The sequence below is a fragment of the Macaca mulatta genome, chromosome X (genome assembly GCF_049350105.2).
Source record: "Macaca mulatta isolate MMU2019108-1 chromosome X, T2T-MMU8v2.0, whole genome shotgun sequence".
Lineage (NCBI taxonomy): Eukaryota > Metazoa > Chordata > Mammalia > Primates > Cercopithecidae > Macaca > Macaca mulatta.
This window is the reverse complement of record NC_133426.1, coordinates 46,013,173-46,038,665: the sequence shown is the minus strand read 5'-3', so window position 1 is coordinate 46,038,665 and position 25,493 is coordinate 46,013,173. Positions and strand designations below refer to the sequence as shown.

The 25,493-nt window shown below is 37.8% G+C and overlaps 1 long non-coding RNA gene across 1 annotated transcript in view; it reads right to left on the bottom strand.

The window, feature by feature from the left end:
- LOC144338565 (uncharacterized) overlaps positions 1–25,493 on the bottom strand; it is a 371,807-nt gene that overhangs the window by 213,690 nt on the left and 132,624 nt on the right. Inside the window, exon 2 of the long non-coding RNA XR_013412759.1 lies at positions 21,980–22,105. This is a non-coding gene — a long non-coding RNA (uncharacterized LOC144338565). The remainder of the gene's footprint in view (positions 1–21,979; positions 22,106–25,493) is intronic.

The window sequence follows — 25,493 nt, the reverse complement described above, 5'->3', positions numbered from 1 at the left end:
TGTACATTTTTAAAGCTTTATTTATGGACTGCCAAATTGCCAGGTAAATTGATTTAGCACAGTATACTACGGCAAAATGACTTTATTATTGCGGCATTTGTAAATAGAGGTATTTTGAATCACAGTCAAATTTCTGCAATATCTCAGAAATTTCCATCTAAAGAAAGCTACAAGATTTGAGCACATACAAATTTTTGTACTTAAATAACAACTAGTTAGAATGTATCGTGCGGGAGAGGACCACCTTCACAATAGCAGCAATAGCATTAAAAAAGCACAGGATGGTATTTACCAAGAAATATCAAAAATTTATGTGAATAATAATTTAAGTCACTTTTGAAGTATACAAAAGAAATGATTAGAAAAACAACTCATTGGTTAGGAAACTCATTGGTTAGAAAAACTCAATTTACATAAGATGTAAGTTCTCTTTAAGTTTATTCATAAATTCAATGTGATAGCAATACAAATTGCAGCAGATTTTATTTACTTATTTATTTTTTGTGATGTTGGTAAAAAGTAGACAAGGTCACTGTAAAGCTCATATGGAAAAATAAAAAAAAAAAAAACTAGAGTAACCAGGAAAATTTAGTCAAGGGATAAATAGTGAAGACCACCTCTACCATCATAAAAACCTCAATATTAAAACAATGTAATATTAATGCATAGATATTATATTAACACAGACAAAAGGAACAGAAATAGACTCAACTCCATACAACAGTTTAATATATGATACAAGTAGCCTCTCATATCAGTGCTGAAAAATAGATATTCAACAAGATATTTTGAAAAAGCTTGGTAACCATCTGGAAAACAATAACGTTTGATTTATAACCTACACAGTCTACCAGCATAAATTCTAAATAGATCAAGGATGTACATGAAACCCTGTAACTGCTAGAAGAAACCATAGAGAAATTATTTGATCATCTCGGATTAGGAAGGGTCTTTTAAATTTCCAAATCCAGAAACAATAACATTAAAAACTGATATGCTTGCTTACCTAAAAAGCAAACATTTCTGCTTGAAAAAGTAATCATCAACTCCAAAAACATATGAAAAACTAAGAAAAAAAGTATGATTTATGTCACCAACAGAGGTGATTCCTCATTATAATTATTCATGTAAATCCCTGAAACAATTCTACTTCACTAAGGATCAGGCATATAAAGCAAATATAGAAGCAGCAAAACAAAACTTTCTGGCCATTTTAGAAAGCAAAATACCGTATGATTAGGCAATCATTTGGCAAACAAATCCAATATTTCATTCAAATAAAGAAAGCATATTAACCAAACCAACAACTTTGAAGACCACTTAACAGGGACGCGAATAACCTCAGTCTTTCTGAAAACATTAAGTATTTCTATCTTAAACAACACCATTCCCACTGTGGTTGTGGCTTTCCTTTATTCTGGCTCTCTCACCTAGAATTATGCTGAACACGAAAGACCCTCTGGCCATGCTCAGAATTGGGCTAAAATTCTAGGCTGTAATATATTTTTGTGGACAGAGCCTGAAATTGGCCATACATCCTCACTCCACTGCCCTAAGGTCCCGTTTTGTACCCCAAGTAGTATTGGAAGTGTGGGAATGACTTGTATGGGCCTGGAGCTAGGGTTTGGGCTGACCTGTGGGCAAAAACAGCCACAGCCTTCCCAGGGGACTCCTGGTCTTCACACTGCTGCAGCCTGGTTAAATGTCTCCAAGTCATTTGGAAAATGGTCACGAATCAGGAATGTTTAACTGGTCCCAAGTGGTAAAGGATCACAGGTTTCCGTCTGTGCTTTGAAAAACCTTACCACAGCGAGGATTATAAGTCAATCCAGCTGCCAACTGAGGAAAATTCCATTAAATTGTGTTCACCGGAATACGTGCATATTATTTGATGCATTATCATTTGTTTTGTTTTTCAGTACATTTAAATTCACTTATAAAATGTATACCTCTTGTCTAAATACATTTTGATTAAATTTAGTGTCAAATTGATGCTAACTGAACAAAAATTGTTTATTTTTGATATATTCTGTGTATGGAAGTAGCCCTTATTTGAGAAGAAGAAAAAAAGAAAGAAAGAAAGAAAGAAAGAAAGAAAGAAAGAAAGAAAGAAAGAGGAAACTATGAAAACAGGAGAAACACATATAACCAAGTGATGCATTTAGCACAAAAGGGAGATTTTTTTCAATAAACTACCACACTAAACTTGCTTCTGCCTCTGGCAAAATCTATTGATAAAACCTTTGGTTCACTGTTGGCTTGGAAATCAAATGCAAGTGTGTTGTTGTTTCTAGCCCAAGCTGAAATGGATGCTCAAAGTGTTAATTCTCAGTCGTATAAGCTATAGCTAGGAGTTACTGCTGGAACGCAGTGTCAGGAATGCTGTCCTTCTGGGCATCTGGGAACATATTTAATTTTCTACCCAAAGACATGTCTAAGAATTTATCCATGTTTACTCCAATGATGATTTTTAATGGATGTATTTTAAAGGATACAAATAATGAGGACAAAACAGGGTAGATGTCAAAGTAGGGCTCTGGTAATTTTAGTCTCCCAGGACTGTGCTGTATGCCACTTGAGTCCCTCCCTTGATTCCCGAAGTTTCAAGAGTCTTCATGACATCCCCCATTACTTTCATTCTTCTCAACCAATACATGAGGTTAAATGCTTCAGGAATGTGAAGATGCAAATAACAAAGGACAAAAGAGATTGTTAGCCACTTGAGCATTGCACTTAGGATTATACCTATAACTAGATGAATAAAACTAGGTCAGCTCTGCCAGGCACGGTGGCTCACGCCTGTGATCCCAGCACTTTGGGAGGCCACAGCGGGCAGATCACGAGGTCAGGAGATTGAGACCATCATGGCTAACATGGTGAAACTCTGTCTCTACTAAAAATAAAAAAAAATTAGCTGGGCGTGGTGGCGGGCGCCTGTAGTCCCAGGTACTCAGGAGGTTGAGGCAGGAGAATGGTGTGAACCCGGGAGGTGGAGCTTGCAGTGAGCCGAGATCGTGCCACTGCACTCCAGGCTGGGCGACAGAGCAAGACTCAGTCTCAAAAAAAACGAAAACAAAACAAAAAACAAACAAACAAAAAACTAGGTTGGCTCTTATATAAAAGAACTATTTTGATCAAGAGAATTGAAACTCCATTATACTCCATCAAAAAGTAGGCAAAGGATATGAACAGACACTTCTCAAAAGAAGACATTCATACAGCCAACAGACACACGAAAAAAATGCTCATCATCACTCGCCATCAGAGAAATGCAAATCAAAACCACAATGAGATACTATCTCACAACAGTTAGAATGGCAATCATTAAAAAATCAGGAAGCTGTAATCCCAGCACTTTGGGAGGCCGAGACGGGCGGATCACGAGGTCAGGAGATCGAGACCATCCTGGCTAACACGGTGAAACCCCGTCTCTACTAAAAAATACAAAAAACTAGCCAGGCGAGGTGGCGGGCGTCTGTAGTCCCAGCTACTTGGGAGGCTGAGGCAGGAGAATGGCTAAACCCGGGAGGTGGAGCTTGCAGTGAGCTCAGATCCGGCCGCTGCACTCCAGCCTGGGTGACAGAGCGAGACTCCGTCTCAAAAAAAAAAAAAAAAAAAAAAAAAAAAAAAATCAGGAAGCAACAGGTCCTGGAGGGGATGTGGAGAAATAGGAACACTTTTACACTGCTGGTGGGACTGTAAACTAGTTCAACCATTGTGGAACAGTGTGGCGATTCGTCAAGGATCTAGAACTAGAAATACCATATGACCCAGCCATCCCATTACTGGGTATATACCCAAAGGATTATAAATCATGCTGCTATAAAGACACATGCACATGTATGTTTATTGCAGCACTATTCATAATAGCAAAGACTTGGAATCAACCCAAATGCCCATCAGTGACAGACTGGATTAAGAAAATGTGGCACATATACACCATGGAATACTATGCAGCCATAAAAAAGGATGAGTTTGTGTCCTTTGTAGGGACATGGATGCAGCTGGAAACCATCATTCTCAGCAAACTATTGCAAGAACAGAAAACGAAACACCGCATGTTCTCACTCATAGGTGGGAATTGAACAATGAGATTGCTTGGACACAAGAAGGGGAACATCACACACCAGGGCCTATTTGGGGAGGGGAGATGGGGGAGGGATAGCATTAGGAGATATACCTAATGTAAATGACGAGTTAATGGGTGCAGCACACCAACATGGCACATGTATACATATGTAACAAACCTGCACGTTGTGCACATGTACCCTAGAACTTAAAGTATAATAATAAAAAAAAAAGAAACTCCATTATAGCTAACCATTTATCATACTTATGCAAAAATTCATTAATTCACTCATTGATCCATCTGTTAATTCATTTGATGACTATGTAGAGAGCATCAACTATGTTCCAGGCATGATTCAAAGATAAACTGGTAGGCAAAGCACTCTTAGATATGGCATATTATGAAATAATGGCTGAAAACTCCCCAAATTTGGTCAAAGACACTAAGAAGTTGAGTAAATCCAAAATAGGATAATCTCAAATAAATATATGTCCTGACACATTATAATTTAACTTTTGAAAACTCAAGGCAAAAAAAAATCTTGAAAGCAGTCCAAGAAAAATGACACATTATATGTATAGGAACACCACTTTGAATGGCAAGGGATTTCTTATCTGAAATCATGGAGGCCAGAAAGAACTCCTGAATGAAAATAAATGCCAACTGTGAATTCTACATCCAGCAAAATGATTATTCAGTAATGAAGGGAAAATAAAAATGGTCTTAAATAAAAGAAAACTAACAAAACTTGTTAGAAGTCTTAGCCATGAAAAATTGACTAAAGGAGGTTCTTCAAACAGAAAGGAAATGATAAAAGAAGGAACTGTAGAGTCTCGGGAGCAGGAATATAGGTAATAAAATAGACTATGCTTTCTCTAATGAGTTTTATAAGTCGCGTTTAAGGATTGAAACAAAATTTTTAGCACAATATGATACTGAAGGCAATAATATTTTTAAGTGGTAAAGGTAAAAGAACCCGAATTGAAGTGAGATTTCCACACTTTATGTAAAGTGGTAAAATGCTGATTAAAAAGTAGATTGTTACAAGTCACATATGTATATATTAATACTCAGAACAATCACTACAAAACTATAGACATACACCCAAAAATACTATACATAAATATAAAAGGAATCCTAACACTGTTATACACACACACACACACATACACGCACACACACACACAATGAACAAAGAGGAATGAGACCTAGTGAAGATAGAAAACAAACAATAAAATGGGAAACTTAATTAAGCACTAACATATCAAGAATTACCTTAAATATAAATTATGAAAATATAACAATCAAAGAACAGAGATGGGCAGAGGGGATTAAAAAGAAACATAGCCCAGCTATATTCTACTTTTAAGAAACTCACTTCAAATTTAGTGACATAGGTAGGTTGAAAGTAAAAGAATGCATAAAAGATAAACCATGCAGATGCTAATGTAAAAAAGAAGTGGTTATATTAATATCTGATAAAGCAACTTTAGATCAAATAAAAATTACTAGAGAAAAAGAGTGACATTACACAATGATAGAAAGATCAGTCCACCAGGAAGCCATAACAAACCTAAGTGCACATGCAGTAAACAAAAGAACCTCACAAGACATGAAGCAAAAAGTGATAGAGCTGAAAGGAGAAATAGACAAATTGACCATTTTAGTTGGAGATTTCAACACTCCTATCCCAATGGCTGGTAGAATAACCACATGGAAAATCAATAAGAATATAAAAGAATTCAGTAACGCCATCAGCCAACAGAATCTAGTGGGCATTTAGAGAACACCCCACCCAACAACAGCAGGTACACAATCTTCCTAAGTGTGCATGGAATATACAGTAAAATAAACCACATCCTGGGCTGTAAGACAAACATTAATAAATTTAAAAGAATTAAAATGATACAATGTTTTCTCTGACCTTGATGTAATTAATCTAGAAATAACAGAATGACAATAGGAAAATGTGCAAACACTTGGAAATGAAACAATCCACTTCTAAATAATCCATGGGTCAAAGATGAAGTCTTGAGGGAAATTGAAAAATATATTGAACTGAACGAAAAGAAAAATAAATGTCAAGATTTGTGGGGAACAGGTAAAGCAGTGCAGAGGGAAATTTATAGCATTAAATACTAACATTAGAAAAGAGTAAACATCTTAAATGAATAAGCTTCCATCTCAAGAATCTAGAGAAATAACAGGAAAATAATCCCAAAGCAAGCAGAAGGAAGAAAATAATAGAGGAATCAATAAAATTGAAAACTGAAGAATAATAGAAAAATTAGCAAAATGAAGAGTTTATTCTTCAAAAAGATCACTAAAATTGACAAACATCTAGCAAGACTCACAAAGAAAAAAAGAGAGAAGATACAGATTACCAATATCAGGAATGAAACAAGGCATATAACTGTAGACTCTGCAAACATTAAAAAAAAATGCAAATGCTATGAACAACTTTATAGGCATAAATTTGACAGCTTAGATAAAACAGATCAATTCTTCAAAACCACGCAAACTATCATAAGTAACCCAATATGAAACAGAAAATTCAAATAGCCCTATAACTATTTAGAAAATTGAATCTGTAATTTAAAATTTTCCCAAAAGAAATCTCCAGGCCTAGATGATTTCACTGGAGAATTCTACCAAACATTTAAAGGAGAATTAATGCCAATTCTACACAACTTTTTCTAGAAAACAAAAGATGAGGCAATACTTTCCAATTCATTTTATAAAGCTAGTATTACCATGAGATGAAAAGCAGACAAAGACTATAAAAAAGAAAACTACTGACCAACATCATGAATGTAGACACAAAATCCTCAACACAATAGTAGCAAACAGAATTCAGCAATATATAAAAAGAATTGTACCATGATCAAGTGGGGCTTATTTCAGGTGTGCAAGGCTGGTTCAGTGCTCAAATATGAAGGCAATGAAAGTAATTCACCATATTAACAGCTAAAGAATAAAGATCATATGATCAAATCAATTTATGTAGATAAACAATTTGAAAAAATTCACCATACATTCATGATAAAAACTCTCGAAAAATGGGAATACAGAGGAACTTCCTCAACTTGGTAAAAGACATCAACAGAAAACCACAGCTAGCATTATACTCAAGGGTGAAAACTTGAATGTACTCCCCTCTAAGATCAAGAACAAGGTGAGAATGTCCACTCACATCACTCTTATTCATATAGTGCTGGTAGTTCTAGCTAGTTCAATAAAACATCAAAAGGAATTAACAGTTGTACAAATTATAAAGGAAGAAAAAAAGCAGCCCCTATTTGCAGATTACGTGATTATCTACACAGAAAATCCCAAGACATCTACAAAACAAAAACACCAAACAAAAAGACCCCCACAAAACTCCTAGAACTAATAGTGAGTGCTACTACAGGATACTAGGTAAACATGAAAAACCCAATGGTACTTCTATGTACTAGCAACTAACACTAAAATATAACACAGGCATACCTTGCTTTTTTTATACTTCACTAAATTGCACTTCACAGACAGTGCATTTTTTTTGAGTGTTAAATGAGATATTTTATTTATTTATTTATTTATTTTTTATTATTATACTTTAAGTTCTAGGGTACATGTGCACAACGTGCAGGTTTGTTACATATGTATACATGTGCCATGTTGGTGTGCTGCACCCATTAACTCGTCATTTATATTAGGTATATCTCCTAATGCTATACCTCCCCCATCTCCCCTCCCCACAATAGGCCCCGGTGTGTGATGTTCCCCATTGTGAGTCCAAGCAATCTCATTGTTCAATTCCCACCTATGAGTGAGAACATGCGGTGTTTCGTTTTCTGTTCTTGCAATAGTTTGCTGAGAATGATGGTTTCCAGCTGCATCCATGTCCCTACAAAGGACACAAACTCATCCTTTTTTATAGCTGCATAGTATTCCATGGTGTATATGTGCCACATTTTCTTAATCCAGTCTGTCACTGATGGGCATTTGGGTTGATTCCAAGTCTTTGCTATTGTGAATAGTGCTGCAGTAAACATACGTGTGCATGTGTCTTTATAGCAGCATGATTTATAATCCTTTGGGTATATACCCAGTAATGGGATGGCTGTGTCAAATGATATTTCTAGTTCTAGATCCTTGACGAATTGCCACACTGTTTTCCACAATGGTTGAACTAGTTTACAGTCCCACCAGCAGTGTAAAAGTGTTCCTATTTCTCCACATCCTCTCCAGTACCTGTTGCTTCCTGACTTTTTAATGATTGCCATTCTAACTGGTGTGAGATGGTATCTCATTGTGATTTTGATTTGTATTTCTCTGATGGCGAGTGATGATGAGCATTTTTTCATGTGTCTGTAGGCTGCATGAATGTCTTCTTTTGAGAAGTGTCTGTTCATATCATTTGCCCACTTTTTGATGGGGTTGTTTGCTTTTTTCTTGTAAATTTGTTTGAGTTCTTTGTAGGTTCTGGATATTGGCCCTTTGTCAGATGAGTAGATTGCAAAAATTTTCTCCCATTCTGTAGGTTGCCTGTTCACTCTGATGGTAGTTTCTTTTGCTGTGCAGAAGCTCTTTAGTTTAATTAAATCCCATTTGTCAATTTTGGCTTTTGTTGCCATTGCTTTTGGTGTTTTAGACCTGAAGTCTTTGCCCATGCCTATGTCCTGAACGGTATTACCTAGGTATTCTTCTAGGGTTTTTATGGTTTTAGGTCTAACATTTAAGTCTCTAATCCATTTTGAATTAATTTTTGTATAAGAAGTCAGGAAAGGATCCAGTTTCAGCTTTCTACTTATGGCTAGCCAATTTTCCCAGCACCATTTATTAAATAAGGAATCCTTTCCCCATTTCTTGTTTTTGTCAGGTTTGTCAAAGATCAGATGGCTGTAGATGTGTGGTATTATTTCTGAGGGCTCTGTTCTGTTCCATTGGTTTATATCTCTGTTTTGGTACCAGTACCATGCTGTTTTGGTTACTGTAGCCTTGTAGTATAGTTTGAAGTCAGGTAGCATGATTCCTCCAGCTTTGTTCTTTTGGTTTAGGATTGTCTTGGTAATGCGGGGTCTTTTTTGGTTCCACATGAACTTTAAAGCAGTTTTTTCCAATTCTGTGAAGAAAGTCATTGGTAGCTTAATGGGGATAGCATTGAATCTATAAATTACCTTGGGCAGTATGGCCATTTTCACAATATTGATTCTTCCTATCCATGAGCATGGTATGTTCTTCCGTTTGTGTCCTCTTTTATTTCACTGAGCAGTGGTTTGTAGTTCTCCTTGAAGATGTCCTTTACATCCCTTGTAAGTTGGATTCCTAGGTGTTTTATTCTCTTTGAAGCAATTGTGAATGGGAGGTCAGTCATTTTGGCCCTCTGTTTGTCTGTTACTGGTGTATAAGAATGCTTGTGATTTTTGCACATTGATTTTGTTTCCTGAGACTTTGCTGAAGTTGCTTATCAGTTTAAGGAGAGTTTGGGCTGAGACAAAGGGGTTTTCTAAATATAAAATCATGTCATCTCCAAACAGGGACAATTTGACTTCTTCTTTTCCTAACTGAATACCCTTCATTTCTTTCTCTTGCCTGATTTCCCTAGCCAGAACTTCCAATACTATGTTGAACAGGAGTGGTGAGAGAGGGCATCCCTGTCTTGTGCCAGGTTTCAAAGGGAATGCTTCCAGTTTTTGCCCATTCATTATGATATTGTCTGTGAGTTTGTCATAAATAGCTCTTATTATTTTGAGATACATTCCATCAATACCGAATTTATAAAGAGTTTTTAGTATTAAGGGGTGTTGAATTTTGTCAAAGGCCTTTTCTGCATCTATTGAGATAATCATGTGGTTTTTGTCTCTGGTTCTGGTTTTTTGTTTGTTTGTTTTTTTGAGACGGAGTCTTGCTCTGTCACCCGGGCTGGAGCGCAGTGACCGGATCTCAGCTCACTGCAAGCTCTGCCTCCCGGGTTTATGCCATTCTCCTGCCTCAGCTTCCTGAGTAGCTGGGACTACAGGCGCCCGCCACCTCGCCCGGCTAGTTTTTGTATTTTTTTTGGTAGAGACGGGGTTTCACCGTGTTAGCCAGGATGGTCTCGATCTCCTGACCTTGTGATCCGCCCATCTCGGCCTCCCAAAGTGCTGGGATTACAGGCTTGAGCCACCACGCCCGGCCTTCTGGTTCTGTTTATGTGCGGGATTACGTTTATTGATTTGCGTATGTTGAACCAGCCTTGCATCCCAGGGATGAAGCCCACTTGATCATGGTGGATAAGCTTTTTGATGTGCTGCTGGATTCGGTTTGCCAGTATTTTATTGAGGATTTTTGCATCGATGTTCATCTGGGATATTGGTCTAAAATTCTCTTTTTTTTGTTGTGTCTCTGCCAGGCTTTGGTATCAGGATGATGTTGGCCTCATAAAATGAGTTAGGGAAGGGTCCCTATTTTTCTATTGATTGGAATAGTTTCAGAAGGAATGGTACCAGCTCCTCCTTGTACCTCTGGTAGAATTCGGCTGTGAATCCATCTGGTCCTGGACTTCTTTTGGTTGGTAGGCTATTAATTATTGCCTCAATTTCAGAGCCTGTTATTGGTCTATTCAGGGATTCAACTTCTTCCTGGGTTAGTTATGGGAGGGTGTAAGTGTCCAGGAAATTATCCATTTCTTCTAGGTTTTCTAGTTTATTTGCGTAGAGGTGTTTATAGTATTCTCTGATGGTAGTTTGTATTTCTCTGAGTCGGTGGTGATATCCCCTTTATCATTTTTATTGTGTCTATTTGATTCTTCTCTCCTGTCTTGTTTTTTAGTCTTGCTAGCGGTCTATCAATTTTGTTGATCTTTTCAAAAAATCAGCTCCTGGATTCACTGATTTTTTGGAGGATTTTTTGTGTCTCTATCTCCTTCAGTTCTGCTCTGATCTTAGTTATTTCTTGCCTTCTGCTAGCTTTCGAATGCGTTTGCTCTTGCTTCTCTAGTTCTTTTAATTTTGATGTTAGGGTATCAATTTTATATCTCTCCTGCTTTCTCTTGTGGGCATTTAGTGCTATAAATTTCCCTCTACACACTGCTTTAAATGTGTCCCAGAGATTCTGGTATGTTGTATCTTTGTTCTCATTGGTTTCAAAGAACGTCTTTATTTCTGCCTTCATTTCATTATGTACCCAGTAGTCATTCAGGAGCAGGTTGTTCAGTTTCCATGTAGTTGAGAGGTTTTGATTGAGTTTCTTAGTCCTGAGTTCTAGTTTGATTGCACTGTGGTCTGAGAGACAGATTGTTATCATATCTGTTCTTTTACATTTGCTGAGTAATGCTTTACTTCCAACAATGTGGTCAATTTTGGAATAAGTATGATGTGGTGCTGAGAAGAATGTATATTCTGTTGATTTGGGTTGGAGAGTTCTGTAGATGCCTATTAGGTCCGCTTGGTGCAGAGTTGAGTTCAATTCCTGGATATCCTTGTTAACTTTCTGTCTCGTTGATCTGTCTAGTGTTGACAGTGGGGTGTTAAAGTCTCCCGTTATTATTGCATGGGAGTCTAAGTCTCTTTGTAAGTCTCTAAGGACTTGCTTTATGAATCTGGGTGCTCCTGTATTGGGTGCATATATATTTAGGATAGTTAGCTCTTCCTGATTAATTGATCCCTTTACCATTTTGTAATGGCCTTCTTTGTCTCTTTTGATCTTTGATGGTTTAAAGTCTGTTTTATCAGAGACTAGGATTGCAACCCCTGCTTTTTTTGTTTTCCATTTGCTTGGTAGATCTTCCTCCATCCCTTTATTTTGAGCCTATGTGTGTCTCTGCACGTGAGATGGGTCTCCTGAATACAGCAAATTGATGGGTCTTGACTCTTCATCCAATTTGCCAGTCTGTGTCTTTTAATTGGACCATTTATTCCATTTACATTTAAGGTTAATATTGTTATGTGTGAACTTGATCCTGTCATTATGATATTAGCTGGTTATTTTGCTTGCTAGTTGATGCAGTTTCTTCCTAGCATCAATGGACTTTACATTTTGGCATGTTTTTGTGGTGGCTGGTACCGGTTGTTCCTTTCCATGTTTAGTGCTTCCTTCAGGATCTCTTGTAGGGCAGGCCTGGTGGTGACAAAATCTCTAAGCATTTGCTTGTCTGTAAAGGATTTTATTTCTCCTTCACTTATGAAACTTACTTTGGCTGGATATGAAATTCTGGGTTGAAAATTCTTTTCTTTAAGACTGTTGAATATTGGCCCCCACTCTCTTCTGACTTATAGAGTTTCTGCCGAGAGATCTGCTGTTAGTCTGAAGGGCTTCCCTTAGTGGGTAACCCGACCTTTCTCTCTGGCTGCCCTTAACATTTTTTCCTTCATTTCAACTTTGGTGAATCTGACAAGTATGTGTCTTGGAGTTGCTCTTCTCAAGGAGTATCTTTGTGGCGTTCTCTGTATTTCCTGAATTTGAATGTTGGACTGCCTTACTAGGCTGGGGAAGTTCTCCTGAATTATATCCTGCAGAGTGTTTTCCAACTTGGTTCCATTTTCCCCATCACTTTCAGGCACATCAATCAGATGTAGATTTGGTCTTTTCACATAATCCCATATTTCTTGGAAGCTTTGTTCATTTCTTTTTACTCTTTTTTCTCTACATTTCTCTTCTCGCTTCATTTCATTCATTTGATCTTCAATCACTGATAATCTTTCTTCCAGTTGATCGAGTTGGTTTCTGAAGCTTGTGCATTTGTCATGTAGTTCTCGTGTCATGATTTTCATCTCTGTCAGTTCTTTTAAGGTCTTCTCTGCATTGATTATTCTTGTTATCCATTCATCCATCCTTTTTTCAAGGTTTTTAGTTTCTTTGCACTGGTTACATAGTTCCTTCTTTAGCTCTGAGAAGTTTGATCAACTGAAGTCTCCTCTCAACTCATCAAAGTCATTCTCCGTCCAGCTTTGTTTCATTGCTGGCGATGAACTGTGTTCCTTTGGAGGGGGAGATGCACTCTGATTTTTTGAATTCCCAGCTTTTCTGCACTGCTTTCCCCCCATCTTTGTGGTTTTATCTGCCTTTGGTCTTTGATGATGGTGACGTACTGATGGGGTTTTGGTGTGGGTGTCCTTTCTGCTTGTTAATTTTCCTTCTAACAGTCAGGATCCTCAGCTGCAGGTCTGTTGGAGTTTGCTTGAGGTCCCCTCCAGACCCTGTTTGCCTGGGTATCAGCAGCAGAGGCTGCAGAAGATAGAATATTGCTGAACAGTGAGTGAGTGTTGCCATGTGATTCTTGCTCTGGAAGCTTCGTCTCAGGGTGTACCCAGCCGTGTGAGGTGTGATGTGTTGGTCTGCACCTAGTGGGGGATGTCTCCCAGTTAGGCTACTCAGGGGTCAGGGACCCACTTGAGCAGGCAGTTTGTCTGTTCTCAGATCTCAACCTCCATGCTGGGAGAACCACTGCTCTCTTCAAAGCTGTCAGACAGAGACTTTTACATCTGCAGAGGTTTCTGCTGCCTTTTGTTTAGCTACGCCCTGTCCCCAGAGGTGGAGTCTACAGAGGCAGGCAGGCCTCCTTGAGCTGTGGCGGGCTCCACCCAATTCGAGCTTCCTGGCAGCTTTGTTTATCTACTTAAGTCCCTCCTCCAGCCTCACTGCCGCCCTGCAGTTAGATCTCAGACTGCTGTGCTAGCAATGAGGGAGGCTCTGGGGGTGTGGGACCCTCCGGGCCAGGTATGAGATATAATCTCCTGGTGTGCCCTATGCTAAGACCCTTGATAAAGCACAGTATTAGGGTGGGAGTCACCTGATTTTCCAGGTGTTGTGTGTCTCAATTTCCCTTGGCTAGGAAAAGGAATTCCCTTCCCCCTTGCACTTCCCACGTGAGGTGATGCCTCGCCCTGCTTCAGCTCTCGCTGGTCGGGCTGCACCCACAGACCAGCATCAACTGTCTGACATGCCCCAGTGAGATGAACCTGGTACCTCAGTTAAAAATGCAGAAATCACCCGTCTTCTGCGTCGCTCACACTGGGAGCAGGAGGCTGGAGCTGTTCCTATTTGGCCATCTTGGGTGCCACCCAGATAGTGCATTTTTACAAATTCAAGGTTTGTGGCAACCCTACATCAAGCAAGTTGATTGGTGCTATTTTTCCAAAAGTATATGCTCACTTCATGTCTCCTTATGTCATTACATTTTGGTAATCCTTGCAATATTTTAAATGTTATTATTATTATTATATCTGTTATGGTGATCTGCGGTCAGTGACGTTTAATGTTACTCTTGTGATTGTGTTGGGGTGCCACAAACAAAGCCCAAAGAAGATGGAGAACTTAATAAATGTTGTCTGTATTCTGACTGCTCCACTCATCGGCCATTGCCTGGTCTCTCTCCCTCTTTTCAGGCCTCCCTCTTCCCTGAGACATGACAATTTTGAAATTAGGGCAATTAATAACCGTACAAGGGCCTCTAAGTGTTAAAGTGAAAGAGAGTCATGTGTCTCACTTTATATCAAAAGCTAAAAATGATTAAGCTTTGTGAGAAAGGCATGTCAAAAGTCAAGATAGGCTGAAAACTAGACCTCTTGCACCAAACCGCCAAGTTGTGAATGCAAAGGAAAAGTTCTTGAAGGAAATTGCAAATGCTGCTCCAGTGAACATACAAATGATAAGAAAGTAAAACAGCCTTATTGGTGATATGGAGAAAGTTTGAGTTGTCTGGGTAGAAGTTCAAACCAGCCACATTTCCTTAAGCCAAAGTTTAATCCAGAGCAAGGCCCTAACTCTTTTTGATTCTCTGAAGGCTGAGAGAGTTGAGGCAGCTGCAGAATAAAAGTTTGAAGCTAGCAAAGGTTAATTCATAACGTTTAAGAAAAGAAGCCATCTCATAACATAAAAGTGAAAGGTAAAGAAGCAAGTGCTGATGGAGAAGCTGCAGCAAGCTATCCAGATTTAGCTAAGATCATTGATAAATGTGACTACCCTAAACAACATATTTTCTTTTTTTTTATTGTGTCTGTTTTATTTTCTTTTCTTTTTTATTTTTTTATTATACTTTAAGTTCTAGGGTACATGTGCACAACGTGCAGGTTACATATGTATACATGTGCCGTGTTGGTGTGCTGCACCCATTAACTCATCATTTACATTAGGTATATCTCCTAATGCTATCCCTCCCCCCTCCCCCAAGCCCACAACAGGCCCCAGTATGTGATGTTCCCCACCCTGTGTCCAAGTGCTCTCATTGTTCAGTTCCCACCTATGAGTGAGAACATGTGGTGTTTGGTTTTCTATACTTGCGATAGTTTGCTCAGAATGATGGTTTCCAGCTGCATCCATTTTACCACAAAGTACATGAGCTCATCCTTTTTTATAGCTGCATAGTATTCCATGGTGTATATGTACCACATTTTCTTAATCTAGTCTATCATTGATGGACATTTGGGTTGATTCCAAGTCTTTGCTATTGTGAATAGTGCCTCAATAAACATACGTGTGCATGTGTCTTTATAGTAGCATGATTTATAATCCTTTGGGTATATACCCAGTAATGGGATGGCTGGGTCAAATGGTATTTCTAGTTCTAGATCCTTGACGAATCGCCACATTGTCTTCCACGATGGTTGAACTAGTTTACACTCCCAACAACAGTGTAGAAGTGTTCCTGTTTCTCCACATCCTCTCCAGCACCTGTTGTTTCCTGACTTTTTAATGATTGCTATTCTAACTGGTATGAGATGGTATCTCATTGTGGTTTTGATTTGTATTTCTCTGAAGGCCAGTGATGATGAGCATTTTTTCATGTGTTTGGTGGCTGTATGAATGTCTTCTTTTGAGAAGTGTCTGTTCATATCCTTCATCCACTTTTTGATGGAGTTGTTTGATTTTTTCTTGTAAATTTGTTTTTCTTTGTAGATTCTGGATATTAGCCCTTTGTCAGATGGGTAGATTGTAAAATTTTTCTCCCATTCTGCAGGTTGCCTGTTCACTCTGATGGTAGTTTCTTTTGCTGTGCAGAATCTCTTTAGTTTAAGTAGATGCCATTTGTCAATTTTGGCTTTTGTTGCCATTGCTTTTGGTGTTTTAGTTATGAAGTCCTTGCCCATGCCTGTGGTCTGAATGGTATTGCCTAGGTTTTCTTCTAGGGTTTTTATGGTTTTTGGTCTAACATTTAAGTCTTTAATCCATCTTGAGTTAATTTTTGTATAAAGTGTAAGGAAGGGATCCAGTTTCAGCTTTCTACATATGACTAGCCAGTTTTCCCAGCACCATTTATCAATGAGGAATCCTTTCGTCATTTCTTGTTTTTGTCAGGTTTGTCAAAGATCAGGTGGTTGTAGATATGTGGTATTATTTCTGAGGGCTCTGTTCTGTTCCATTGGTCCATATCTCTATTTTGGTATCAGTACCATGCTGTTTTGGTTTCTGTAGCCTTGTAGTATAGTTTGAAGTCAGGTAGCGTGATGCCTCCAGCTTTGTTCTTTTGGCTTAGGATTGTCTTGGCAATGTGGGCTCTTTTTTGGTTCCATACGAACTTTAAAGTAGTTTTTTCCAGTTCTGTGAAGAAAGTCATTGGTAGCTCGATGGGAATGGCATTGAATCTATAAATTACCTCTGGCAGTATGGCCATTTCCTCAATATTGATTCTTCCTATCCATGAACATGGAATGTTCTTCCGTTTGTTTGTGTCCTCTTTTATTTCATTGAGCGGTGGTTTGTAGTTCTCCTTGAAGAGGTCCTTCACATTCCTTGTAAGTTGAATTCCTAGGTATTTTATTCTCTTTGAAGCAATTGTGAATGGGAGTTCACTCATGATTTGGCTCTCTGTTTGTCTGTTATTGGTGTATAGGAATGCTTGTGATTTTTGCACATTGATTTTGTTTCCTGAGACTTTGCTGAAGTTGCTTATCAGCTTGAGGAGATTTTGGGCTGAGATGATGGGGTTTTCTAAATATACAATCATGTCATCTGCAAACAGAGACAGTTTGACTTCCACTCTTCCTAATTGAATGCTCTTTATTGCTTTCTCCTGCCTGATTGCCCTGGCCAGAACTTCAAACACTGTGTTTAATACGAGTGGAGAGAGAGGGCATCCCTGTCTTGTGCCAGTTTTCAAAGGGAATGTTTCCAGTTTTTGCCCATTCAGCATGATATTGTCTGTGGCTTTGTCATAAATAGCTCTTATTATTTTGAGATACATTCCATCAATACCTAGTTTTTGAGAGTTTTTAGCATGAAGAGCTGTTGAATTTTGTCAAAGGCCTTTCCTGCATCTATTGAGATTATCATGCAGTTTTTGTCTTTGGTTCTGTTTATATGATGGATTACATTTATTGATTTGCATGTGTTGAACCAGCCTTGCATCCCAGGGGTGAAGCCCACTTGATCATGGTGGATAAGCTTTTTGATGTGCTGCTGGATTCGGTTTGCTAGTATTTTATTGAGGATTTTTGCATCAATGTTCATCAGGGATATTGGTCTAAAATTCTCTTTTTTTGTTGTGTCTCTGCCAGGCTTTGGTATCAGGATGATGTTGGCCTCATAAAATGAGTTAGAGAAGGGTCCCTCTTTTTCTATTGATTGGAATAGTTTCAGAAGGAATGGTACCAGCTCCTCCCTGTACCTCTGGTAGAATTCGGCTGTGAATCCATCTGGTCCTGGACTTTTTTTGGTTGGTAGGCTATTAATTATTGCATCAATTTCAGAGCCTGTTATTGGTCTGTTCAGGGATTCAACTTCTTCCTGGTTTAGTTTTGGGAGGGTATAAGTGTCCAGGAATTTATCTATTTCTTCTAGATTTTCTAGTTTATTTGCATAAAGGTGTTTATAGTACCCTTTGATAGTAGTCTGTATTTCTGTGGGATTGGTGGTGATATCCCCTTTATCATTTTTTATTGTGTCTATTTGGTTCTTCTCTCTTCTCTTCTTTATTAGTCTTGCTAGTGGCCTATCAATTTTGTTGATCTTTTCAAAAAGCAGCTCCTGGATTCATTGATTTTTTGAAGGGTTTTTTTGTGTCTCTGTCTCCTTCAGTTCTGCTCTGATCTTAGTTATTTCTTGCCTTCTGCTAGCTTTTGAATGTTAAATAACATATTTTCCATGTATGTGAAATAGCATTCTATTGGAAGCTGTCATCTAATATTTTCATAGCTATAGAGAAGTCAATGCCGGACTTCAAAGCTTCAAAGAACTCTTTGAAGTGGCTCATGTGAAGGGCTAATGCAGCTAGTGACTTTATGCTAAAGCCATGCTCATTTACCATTGCAAAAATCCTAGGGCCCTTAAGAATTGTGCTAAATCTACTCTGCCTGTGTTCTATAAATGGACAAACAAAGCATGGATGACAACTCCTCTGTTTACAGCATGGCTTACTGAATATTTTAAGCCCACTGTTGAGACCTATTGCTCAGAAAAGAGATCCCTTTCAAAATATTACTGCTCACTGACAATGCACCTGGTAATCCAAGAGCTCTGATGAAGATGTACAAGAAGGTTCATGTTATTTTCATGCCTACTGACAGTACATTTACTCTGCAGTCTATGGATCAAGAAGTAATTTTGACTACCAAGTCTTATTATTTAAAAGCTACGTTTTATAAGGCGATAGCTGCTTCTGATTCTCTGATCTGGCAAAGTAAGTTGAAAAACTTCTGGAAATAATTCACCATTCTATTATCACATGAGAGTTGGAATTAACTTCTTTCAAACTCCTGTTAATGTGATGTTAACTCCTGATATTAAATATCAGGAGTTAATATCTTCCTGTGTATTTTTTAGAGTCACATATAAGTACTGGTAGGCATGGTGGTTTGTGCCTATAATCCCAGCACTTTGGGAGGCTGAGGCAGGTGTATCACCTGAAGTCAGGAGTTTGTGACCAGCTTGGCCAACACAGTGAAAACCTGTCTCTACTAAAAATACAAAAATTAGCCAGACATGGTGGCGGGTGCCTGTAATCCCAGCGACTTGGGAGGCTGTGGCAGGAGAACCGCTTGAGCCCAGGAGGTGGAGGTAGCAGTGAGCCACTGCACTTCAGCCTGGGCGACGAGAGTGAAACTCTGCTTCAAAAAAAATAAAAAATAAAAAAATTACAGAGGACTTGTATGCTGAAAAAAAACAAAATACTGATAAAAGAAATGGCAGTAGACATATATAAATGGAGAGACATGTCATGTTAATGTATAGGAAAACTTAATAAAAATATAAGTTTTATTAGAAGGATGGTTACCAGAGGCTGGGAAGGGTTGTGGGGAGGGGCAGTGGGGGGAGGTGGGGATGGTTAATGGATACCAAAAAAAAAAAAAAAAATAGAAAGAATGAATAAGACCTAGTATTTGATAGCACAACAGAGAGACTGTAGTCAATAATTATTTAATTGTACATTTAAAAATAGCTAAGAGTATCACTATATTGTTTGTAACACAAAGGATAAATGCTTGAGGTCATAGATACCCAATATTCCATGATGAGATTATTATTCATTGCATGCTTGTACCAAAATATCTCATGTACCTCATGAGATATTTTGTGGGTTCTATGTACCCTCAAAAACTTAAAAAATTAAATGTCAGTTCTGCTTAAATTGATATATAGATTTAATATCATTCTTATGAAAGTCTCACAAGATTTTTTTCTAGATACAGACAATAATATTCTAAAATGTATATGGAAATGTAAATGAACTGCAGTGACTAAAATTTTCAAAAAAAAAAAAAAAAAAAAAAAGAAAGTTGGAGAAAACAGTCTACCTGACTTTAAGACTTATCATCTAGCTATACAGTAATCAAGACTGTGTGGTATTGGTAAAGGGACAGACAGAGAACAGCAGAATAGAGCAGAGAATCCAGAAACAGAGCCACACAAATACACCCAACTGACTTATGACAAAGGTGCAAAAGTAATTCAATGGAGGAATGAGAGCCTTTTCAACAAATGTTGCTGGAGCAGATGGACAACCATAGGCAAAAAAGATTAACCTCAACCTAAATCTCACACCTTATACAAAAATTAACTCAAAGTAAATCAGTAATTAAATGTAAAATATAAAATTATAAAACCTTTAGAACAAAATAGGAGAAAATTTGGGGGATCTGGGGCTAGAAAATACTTCTTTTTTGTTTGAGACTGAATCTTACTCCATTGCCCAGGCTGGAGTACAGTGGTACCATCTCCACTCACTGCAGCCTCTGCCTCCCAGGTTCAAGCAATTCTCATGTCTCAGCTTCTGAAGTAGCTGGGATTACAGGCGTGCGCCACCACATCAGGCTAATTTTTGTATTTTTAGTAGAGATGGGGTTTTGCCATGTTGGCCAGGCTGGTCTCAAACTCCCGCCTGCCTAGGCCTCCCAAAGTTCTGGGATTACAGGCATGAGCCACCACACCTGGCCTAGCAAAGAGTTGTTAGAGATTGATGCCAGAAGAACAAGCCACAAAAGGAAAAACTGATAAATTGGCATTCATCAAAATTTAAAACTTTTGCTTTGTGAAAGACCCTTTAAGAGGATAAAACAAGCTATGGACTGGGAGAAAATATGTGCAAACCACATATGCAATAGAGGAGTTGTATCTCAAATACATAAAGAAATCACAACACTCAACAGTAAAAAAGGAAAGACAACTCTTAACAACTGGGCAAAAGATATGAACAGACATTTTACCAAAGAGGATATCCAGATGGCTAATGAGCAAATAAAATGCTATTTCAACATCAATAGCCATTAAAGAAATGTAAATTAAAACCATAATGAGATATTCTTATATACCTATCAAAATGGCAAAAATAAGAAATAGCGACACCACCAACTACTGATAAGAATGTGGAAAAACAGGTTCATGCGTACATTGCTGGTAGAAATGTAAGATGGTACGATCCTTCTGAAAATAGTTTGGCAGTTTCTTAAAAAAATATATATGCAGTTACCTTATTACCTAAATAAATGACAACTTATATTCTCACAAAAACCTGTACACAAATGTTCATAGCAGCTTTATTCATAATAGCCCAAAACTGGAACCAGCCTATATGTCTTTCAACAGGTGAATGGTTAAGCAAACTATGGGATATCCATACCGTGGACTACTACTCAGCAATCAAAAGGAAAGAACTATTGATATGTATAACTACGCTAATGAATCTCCAGGAAATTATGCTGAGTAAAAAATGGTCAATCTCAAAAGGTTACACACTATATAAATCCATTTATTTACCTTTTTGGAATGACAACATTTTAGAAATGAAGAACAGATTAGCATTTACCAGAGGCTGGAGACATTGAGGGAGAGGATGAAAGTGAGTGTGGTTATAAAAGGATAACATGAGAGATATTTATAGTGCTGGAATTGTTCTGTATCTTGACAGCAGTGGTGGATACATGAAACTACATAGATGATATAATTGTGTAGAATGTAATACTAATATTAATTCATGTTTCTAATACATAGAAACACCACACACACACACACACACACACACACACACAAAAGGCTACCAGAAGTGGAGAAAATTGAATCAGGACTACATTGTATCACTGTCAATATCTTGGTTGTGTTATTATACTTTGTTTTGTAAAATATTATCATTGGATGAAACTTAATAAAGTACACAAAGATTATTGTATTTTTTCTTACAACTGCATATGAATCAATTAATATCACAATAACAGTTCAGTTAAAAAGTGAGATTGACAGTAGGATCCCAATTTTGTGATCTGCTAACAGTGATTATTTTGGAGTTGTGGAATTATAGATGATGGTTTTTTTCCTTTGTATTATGCTGGATTCTCAAAAATATTCATAATGAGCATCCAAAGATGGTACTGTGAGAAAAATAAACTATCTGGAGGACTGAAGCAAGATGGCTGAATAGAAGTCTCCACTGATCTCCCCACAGGGACACCAATTTAACAGCTATCTACACAAATAAAGCACTTTCGTAAGAATCAAAAGTCACGTGAACACTCACAGTACCTGGGTTTCACTTCATGTCACTGAAAGAGGTGCCAAAGAGGTAGGAAAAACAGTCTTGAATCACTGGTGCCACTCCTCTCCCATTCCCCAGCAGCAGTGGTGTGGTGGGGAGAATGGTTCTGTGCCCTGGGGAGAGAGGGACAGCCGCCAATTGTGAGGTATTGAACTCAGTGCTGCCCTTGTTATAGCAGAAAGCAAAACCTGACTAAACTCAGCTGATGCCCACCCACAAAGGGAACATTTAAACCAGCCCTAGCCAGAGGCAATTGCTGATCCCAGTGACGGGAACTTGAGTTCTGGCAAAACTTGCCACTGTGGGCTTAAGTGTTCTGGGGCCCCAAATAAACTTGAAAGGCAGTCTAGGCCACAATAACTGCTACATCAAAGTGAGTCCTAGGGCTGAATTGGGCCCAGAGACAATGGATGGGTCGGGGAGGGGCAGGGAGAGAAGATGACCTACTGAGACACCAGCAAGGGCAGCAAAGAAAGTGTTGGCATCACCCCTCTCCTAACCCCAGGCTGCACATCTCATAGCTACAAAAGAGACTCCTTCTTTCCACTTGAGGAGAGGAGAGACAGGGGAGGACTTTCCCTTGCATGTTGGATACCAGCTTAGTCACAGCAGGATAGGGCACTAGTCAGAGTCATGAGGCCCTCTTTCCAGGCCCTAGCTCCTGGATAACATTTCTAGACACACTCTGGGCCAGAAGGGAACCTGCTTCCTTAAGGGAAGGGCCCAGTCCTGGCAGGATTCATCACCTGTTAACAGAAGAGCACTTGGGTCCTGAATAAACAGCAGTGACACCAAAGTACTATGTTGAGGGCTTTGGATGAGACTCAGATTTGCAGGCAGGTGAGACTCAGCACATTCCCAGTTATGGTGGCTACAGATCAAGACTCCCACTGCTTGAGACAAGCAGAGGGAAAAGGGGACTCTGTCTTGCACCTTAGGTACAAGTTTTGCCACCAAGCAGGCTCTTGGGGACCCTGATTTGAGGAGTTCAAGAATCACAAAATGGGTACACAAAAAATAAAAAAAACAAGAAACTAAATCATATCATCAGAGAAAACCACCTTTGCTAAAAGGAAAACAAGAAGGAAGAAAAGACCAAAAACAACCAGAAAGCAAATAACAAAATGGCAGGAGTCTTTACTTGCTACTAGTAAAATTGGATGTAAGTGGACTAAACTCTTCAATCAAAAGACATGTAGTGGTTGAATGGATGAAAAAACAAGACCTATTGATCTGCTGCTTATAAGAAACACACTTCACCTATAAAGACACAAGTGGACTGAAAATAAAGGAATTGCAAAAGATATTCCATGCCAATGGAAACCAAAAAAGGAGTAGGAATAGCTATACTTACATCAGACAAAATAGATTTCATGACAAAAACTATTACAAGAGAAAAAGAAGGTCATTATATAATGATAAATGGGTCAATTCAGCAAAGGGATATAACAATTTTAAATATACATGTACCCAACACTGGAGCACTCAGATATATAAATAAAATATTATTAGAGCTAAAGAGAGAGATAGGCCCCAATACAATAGCAGCTAGAGAATTCAAACCCCACTTTTAGCATTGAACAGTTCTTACATTGGACAGAAAATCAATAAAGAAGCATCAGACTTAACCTGCACTATAGATTAAATGAATCTAATAGATATTTACAGAACTTTTCATCCAATGGCTGCAGAAAACACATTCTTTTCCTCAGCACATGGATGATTCTCAAGAATAGATCATATGTTATGTCACAAAACAAGTCTTAAAGCATTACAAAAAATTGAAATAATACCAAGCATCTTCTCTGAATACAAGGAAATAAAACTAGGCATTAATAACAAGAGAACTTTTGAAAACTATACAAATTTATGGAAATTAAACAATATGCTCCTGAATGAGCAGTGGGTCAATGAAGAAATTAAGAAGGAATTTGAAAAAATTTTAAACAAATGTTAATAGAAAGACAGCATACCAAAACTTATGGGATACAGCAAAAGTAGTACTAAGAGAGAAGTTCATAGTTATAAGTCCCCACATCAAAAAAGAGGAAAAAAATGTCAGTGAAAAATCTGATGACGCATCCCAAAGAACTAGAAAAGCAAGAGCAAAACAAACTCAAAATTAGTAGGAGAAAATAAATAATAAAAACTAGACAGAAATGAATGAACTTGAAATAAAGAAAACAATACAAAAGCTTGAGCTTGTTTTTGAAAGGTTAAACAAAATTGACATACCTTTATTCAGACTAAGAACAAAAGAGAGAAGATCCAAATATATAAAATTGGAAATGAAAAAAGAGACATTACCAAACATTTAAAGAAGAACTAGTACCAATCCTATTCAAACTATTCCAAAAAAATAGAGAAGGAAATACCCAAACTTACTCTATGAGGCCAGTATCACCCCGATATCAAAACCAGACAAAGACACATAAAAAAAAAAAGGAAACTACAGGCCAATATCTGTGATGAACACTGATGCAAAACTCCTCAACAAAATATTAGTAAACTGAATTCAACAATACATTAGAAAGATCATTCATCATGACCAAGTGGGATTTATCCCTGGGATGCAAGGATCGTTCAACATAGGCAAATCCATCAATGAGATACATCATACCAACAGAATGAAGAACAAAAATCATATGATTATTTCAATTGATGCTAAAAAAGCATTTGATAAAATTCAACAACTCTTCATGATAAAAACCCTCAAAAAACTAGGTATAAAACAAACATACCTCAACATAATAAAAACCATATAAAACAGACCCATGGCTAGCATCATACTGAATGGGCAAAAACTGAAAGTCTTTCCTCTAATATTTGGAACACTACAAGGATGTAGTGAACACCCACTTTCACCACTGTTATTCAACATAGTGCTGGAAGTCCTAGCTAGAGCAATTAGACATGAGAAAGAAATAAAAGGCATCCAAATTGGAAAGGAAGAGGTCAAATTATTCTTGTTTGCAGATGATATGATCTTATATTTGGAAAAATCTGAAGACTCTATGAAAAATCTATTCAAACTGATAAATTCAGTAAAGTTGAAGGATACAAAATCAACATACAAAAATCAGTTGCATTTCTGTATGCCAACAGTGAACAATCTAAAAAAGAAATTTAAGTAGTCTCATTTACAAAAGCCACACATAAAATTAAATATCTAAGAATTAACCACAGAAGTGAAAGATCTCTATAATGAAAACTATAAAACACTGATGAAAGAAATTGAAAAAGGTACCAAAAAATTGAAAGACATTCCATGTTCATGGATTGGAAGAATCAATATTGTTAAAAATTCCATACTACCCAAAACAATCTACGTATTCAATGCAATCTCTATTAAGATACCAAAGACATTCTTCACATAGCTAGAAAAAACAATCCTGAAATGTATATGGAACTACAAAAGGCTCAATACAGCCAAAGCTATCCTAAGCAGAAAGAACAAAACTGGAGGAATCACATTACCTGACTTCAAATTATACTACAGAG